Source organism: Pseudophryne corroboree, chromosome 9, assembly GCF_028390025.1.
Source record: "Pseudophryne corroboree isolate aPseCor3 chromosome 9, aPseCor3.hap2, whole genome shotgun sequence".
Classification (NCBI taxonomy): Eukaryota; Metazoa; Chordata; class Amphibia; order Anura; family Myobatrachidae; genus Pseudophryne; species Pseudophryne corroboree.
This window is the reverse complement of record NC_086452.1, coordinates 23,436,830-23,443,047: the sequence shown is the minus strand read 5'-3', so window position 1 is coordinate 23,443,047 and position 6,218 is coordinate 23,436,830. Positions and strand designations below refer to the sequence as shown.

The window sequence follows — 6,218 nt, the reverse complement described above, 5'->3', positions numbered from 1 at the left end:
AGAGAGAGGTCAATTTCATGCAAAGGCAGAAATGCCGACCACAGCCATGCTACAGTTCAGGTGTAAGTAGACACCAGCGATGAGGACTAGTAGTAACGTTGGCTGCTGACGCAGGGCGTGCACACCTTGGGATGTGTATGGTGCGGGTATGGTACAGGAATATGTGCGGACATACTCTGTGTGCTTTCCTCCTATTCTCACGTGTCTGTATTGCTGGCTTGTATTTAGAAAGAGGGAATATATCAATGTGACAACATTTTAACCGTTTGTTAAAATGGTGATTTTCAGACAACTATTTGATGAGGTCACCTTGACGTGGACGGTGGGCAGGCGTTTTTGACCAAACGTGTTAAGAACTTTATACTCCGTGATAACTGCGGAGTGTACTATAATTCCTATGATTATCAGTAATCTTGCCTTTTTCTACGTGGCACTACAAGTCTCAGCATGGCGGCACCTCTTGTTATGTTTGAAATGAGGGTGTGCTGTCCAGCCCTCTCACCCGTTTACACTTAACAATAGACCCAGGCATCAGGGGGACCAGGAAATGTCCCCAATCCTTCATAGATGCATGGTGGTCTTTAGAATGGGCACAATGACAGGTAAGTCCTGGATACAAGATGTAATGTGCCAATATTAGGAATGTTAGGGACCACCTGATGAAGGTCACCTTGACATGGTAGGTGGGTAAGCATTTTTGGCCAAACATGCCAAGAACCTCAGTTATACTCTGTGTTAGCTATTTTACTATAATTGTTGTGATTATCAGCATTCTTAGTGCTTAGAGTGTGCACCTGCATTTTTTTCTTTATGGCACTACAAGTCTCAGCATGGTTGCAGCTGCTGTTATGTTTAAAATTAGGGTATGCAGTGCACCCCCCACCCTCCCCTTTCCTAAAATGTATTGACAATAACAGGTTTTATAATTAAAAAGTCAGAGATGTTTCCTATTGATAACTTACATCTATAAATCACCATAAAACGTCTTTCTAAACACTTTTGTTTTTGACCAAGTAAATAAAATTGCGAATAAATTTGATGAAAATAGAATAATTTCCTAGAATCATTCCAAGATCCAAACTGCGAGGGAATTCGCTCATCTCCCCTGGTGCAATTAGTATCGGCGAAGAGGCTCTGTCACACACAATATAATGGCTGCTTCCCAAATCCTATTTCTGGGAGAGAGAAAAAATTGCAGTAAAATTAATAAAAATTCCAGTGTCCGAATAAAGAATTACACACAGATATTTTAGCAGTGACTGAGCCGGTTTAATTTATTACGAGTGCGGTTATCCTTTATAAAAAATGTTTCTCACATCCAAACGGAACCACAAAATCCAAATGTCATTATACATGTACCGCACTTATCTGGAAACCAAGAAACCATATTACACACATGCAATTACTTCTGTGATCTCCGACGCTGTGGATGTTTAGCTATTTGTTTTAAATGTTCCTTTTTCTGATGCTTGTGTGGGATAAAAGCAAACCTTGCATCCGATTTTCATCCGCTCCCTCAGCCATTGTACAGCTTCCAAGTTTACAGGGGAAATGTGTCAACTGAAAACAAAAATAAAAAATAAAAATCAAAGAAAATTCCGTGGTTTTAGAGCATCAAATCTGTGAAGTTTTTGTCTTTGAACATTTCCAAATGGCTGATATCCTGCGCTAAAGCTTTCACCAACGGCCCATTGTTTGTAATTTTCTCCTTCTTGTGAGGGGAAAATCTTGAAACGGCACAAGGAAAATATTCGTCAACACCTCTCAAGCTGCGATCAATTAAGTTTACTAAGTGCACAGTACAATTCATGCTTTTTGATTGAAACCTTGAAATAGATGGAAATTGGTGCTTCACATTAAGGGCCTCTCGGAGACGAGACTCCCAAGGTCCTGTCCCCATTTCCCACTTCCTGCATCCTGGTTGATACCATCGTCGTGTTTTCAACACCCACTGAAAACCCACTCTTATTTCCTGGTGCTTGATCGTAAGATGCAACTGTCTATTTAGAACAGCACGCACACTTCAACCCTGCTAAAATACTGTAATTAAACATATATAAAAGGAGTGTTGACCCAGAGGGAGAAGGTGGCTGGGTGAGGGGAGAACTTTCAGTAGGGCTCGGTCCCACAGTCCCATCAAGGACATATGCAAGTTATATCTTGAGTAGTACCTTCAACTTGAAGGCCAGGGACAGGATCACCATCCTAAAGGCTTCTCTGGATTTCAGCTGTCCATTGGCTATGATGTCTATGATGCTGGCTGTTATTATAAATATATTACGGATGGGGGAACATGCAGACCATTCCACCAGGTATAAATTGCTCTGCTTCTGGGCTTCTCACTTAAGTTACGATTGCCGTCACTTGTTGGACTAATGACCTGAAGAGAAGGGTGTTTTTAACACAGGTGACTGCAATCCTAAATTAATAGGGAATTCCAGGAGCAGAGACTTTTTGGAAGGGTCATGTTAGAGGGTCTGTTTAGAGCACTGGCGTACACTTATTAGCCACCCTGTGCTCACCCTACAGCCCAGGGCATTGGCAACTCTTGAGGGATTATAACAATAACATAATAACTGGGCGTGGCATCAAATGGAATGGATATCCATATGACGGATATGGGTTACCACCTCATCCGCTTTAATTCTGGATACATATTAATTACGCAGGTTCTGTGGCTGATTAAAACCATGTGAAATGGAGTCTTGAAGTCACACAGCCACAGAACCTGTGTAATTAATATGTGTCCAGAATTAAAGGGATGAGGTGGCAACCTTAAGGTGATGCCTTGGAGAGGCAGAGGGTGACAAAAGAGAGAAGCAGATAGTGACAGTGGGGAGAGGTAGAGGGTGAGGCAGTGGGTGATGGGGAGAGATGGTAGGAGGCAGAATGAAAGTGGGTGACAGGAGAGGGTGACAGTGAGAGCAGTGAGTGACACTGGGGAATGGGTGACGGGGAGGCAGTAGGTAAAGCCAAGGGAAGGCAGTTGGTGATGCCAAGGAATGAGTGACAGGGGGAGGCAGTGGGTGACACCAGGGAATGGGTGACAGGGGGAGGTAGTGGGTGACACCAGGGAATGGGTGACAGAGGGAGGCAGTGGGTGAGGTAGAGAATGACAGCGAAAGGCAGGGGTGACGAGGAGAGAGAGACAGGACAGAGATACAGTGGGTGACAGGGAGAAGCAGAGGGTCTCCCAAACGACAGGATGGACACGCGCCTTGGTGCCCCCTGAATCCACCACTGGGTATATTGTTATTAGTGTAAAATTACTGGGGCACTACTGGCATTGCTGGCCACTGCTGCTAACGGCAACATATTTCTTTAATATGTGTTCCTATCAGGGGCGGATTGGGATGGAAAACCAGCCAGGGAAATCTTTGGTAGCAGCCCGATTAGGGGGCGGGGTCTGTTGAGGCGGCAGAGTCTTTTAAGGGGAGCGGGATCCCCCCTCATAGGGCTTGATTCTGAGTTGGATGCAGTTGCGGCCCTCCTTATGTCTTTTGTTGTTGGTCACAAATAGGTACAGTATCAGTAAATCACTGTGTGATTCTGAAGTGATAAAAATTCTCTCATCTTGAAGAACCCACAATTTGGCTTTCTCTGCCTCACAGTCTGCAGAGTGATCACAGTGTGCCAGAAAGAGAGGTGGTGCCTCTCCCCCATAATTAAAACAGGGACAGTGCGCTTCGCAGACGCTCATGAAAAATACAGGGGCATGACTTCATGGGGAAGGGGCGTAGTCACAAAATAGCACCAGTTCATATTATGCCACACAGTAGTCTCCATTATTCAAATTATGCCACACAGTAGTGCCACTTATATACATTACACCAGGTAGAGCGCCTTATATACATCACACCAGGAAGAGGCCCCTTTTAAACTTTACTCCAGGTAGAGCCCTAGTAATGCATTATTCCAGGCAAAGACTCCGTTTTACACATTACTCCAGGTTTCTCGGAGCGGCTGCGTGTGACGTCACAGCCACATTGAAAACACCTGATTTGTCTGGACCACACCCACCAAATGCCGCGTCAATGCCCCCCGACTGATGCCGCTTTCAACCACCATGCGATTGCATCCATAGTGAAGGGTTGCACACGTACAAAATGGCCGGTGCACATGTGCAGACCCTATAGACGCGAGCGATGCATGCGTATGTAGTGGCTGCATCCATCACTGAATAGCCCCCCAGAGTGTAGAGGCTGTGTCCATCAGCGTGCGGGAGCTGGGGGGAAGCGGTGCTATGTCTGGGCGGCACAGTGTGGCAGGCAGCACAATCACGGCAGCTGCGGTTTTGTGTATCAGCCCGTCAGGGGGGGGGGAGATCAGCCATTCAGAGGAGCAAGGGACTCGGCCGTCCGGCAAACTGTCCCGTAGTCCTGGCATCCCAATCTGCCACTGATTCCTATTGCTGGGGATTTATCCTCAATTTCGTTCATTTGTAAGGCATCATGGATGCAGACAGAATAACTTAGGCTGTGGGGGAGGGAGGGTTAAGTTTAGGCTGCGGGGAGGGGGGTTTAGAAGACACCACCAGGGAGGGTTAGGGTTAGGTTACGGGGGAAGGGGGGAGGGTTAGGGCCAGGATGTGGGTAAGGAGGGTTAGGGGGATTAGGGCTACTCTACTTACCACCTTCATGTCAGGATCCTGACCGTCGGTATGCCGCTGTCGGAATTTTTACTGCCGGCATCCTAAGCGATGGGATCCCAATACCGTCCCGGATAGGCTATAGGATGGAGGTGTGGGAAGGATAGGTTATAGATTGCAGGTAGATGGGGGTAGGATAGGCTATAGGTGCAGGTAGGTTTGGATAATATAGGCTAAAGGATGAAGGTAGGTGGCCATAGGCTAGCCTATAGGTTGTAGGTAGGTGGGGGTAGAATAGGCTATAGGATGTGGGTAGGTGCCTATCCGTTTGATAGATAGACAGTGTCTAGTTAGACAGTCAATAGATAGACACCATATATTAGACAGACATTAGGTCGACAGGGTCAAAAGGTCGACAGGGTCAAAAGGTCGACATGGAAAAGGTCGACAGGTCAAAAGGTCGACAGGTCAAAAGGTCGACGTGGTCAAAAGGTCGACATGAAAATTGTCAACATAAAAAAGATAGACAAATGTTTTTTTTAAATGTAACATGTTTTTGGATTATTTCATACTTTCTCTATCCATGTCGGCATAGAGTTGGTTATAAACCTTGTGGCGAGCGCAGCGAGCCACCGTGCCCGAAGCGTGGCGAGCAAAGCGAGCCCCGCGAGGGTATGCCTTTCTACAATTGGGCGTCCCAGATGACAAAACTATCCACACAAACCACAAAAATGCAAAAAACATGGTGTCTACCTTTTCCATGTCGACCATTTTCATGTCGACCTTTTGACCCTGTCGACCTTTTGACCTGTCAACCTTTCGACCTTTTCCATGTCGACCTCTTGACCCTGTCGACCTTTTGACCCTGTCGACCTAATGTCCATCTAACATATGGTGTCTATCTATTGACTGTCTAACTAGACACTATCTATCTTTCATACCGGAACCGGGTAGGTGGTGGTAGAATGTAAAAACTATAAAAAGCAATTATTATTATTTTAAATAAATACTCTAATTAAACGTGGGGTGCATAAAGAAATGAAAAAGTTGATTTGGGGGTAATTTGAAGCCATTTTTTTAAATCCCAAAAATTACATGTAATTTTTAGACTAATTAAGCTAGTTGGAAACTTCCAATTGCCTAATTAGTCATTAGGGGGGTGTCCAAGGGGTTCTGCACGGTGTCCCGACATTTTAACCTTAAAATAAGGAATCTCCCTACCACCCCTCACCCTCTGGGAGGTGCGAACGGAAAAATGCAAGTTTACTCTGCCAGGTTCTAATTGGATTGTAAAATGTGAATTTGCAGAGAAAATGGCAACCTTGCATCTCACACCTAAGCGGATTGTCACCATACAGTGGAAGGAGCAGGGTCCTCAGCAGCACACGGATGTGGAAAGATTGCAGTGTCAAGCTCATCCCTTTATTAAACCAAATGATACATGTCAGGTTTTGTTACTTTTTGGAATAGGTAGACATGACACATTTGGTCATGTATCATGACTTCACAGATGGATCTCTTGGTGTGGGAAATAAGAACATCACTGTCCAAGCATTTTCCTGGTGATCGCGGGTCCCCAACTCTTCCATCACGCCTCACGCACAATGTGTATGCACTGTCCTCTCACAAT

At 45.4% G+C, this 6,218-nt stretch overlaps 1 long non-coding RNA gene across 1 annotated transcript in view; it reads right to left on the bottom strand.

Moving 5' to 3' along the window:
- Positions 1-1,247: 1,247 nt before the first annotated feature.
- LOC134957289 (uncharacterized) overlaps positions 1,248-6,218 on the bottom strand; it is a 64,969-nt gene continuing 59,998 nt past the window's right edge. Inside the window, exon 2 of the long non-coding RNA XR_010186550.1 lies at positions 1,248-1,560. This is a non-coding gene — a long non-coding RNA (uncharacterized LOC134957289). The remainder of the gene's footprint in view (positions 1,561-6,218) is intronic.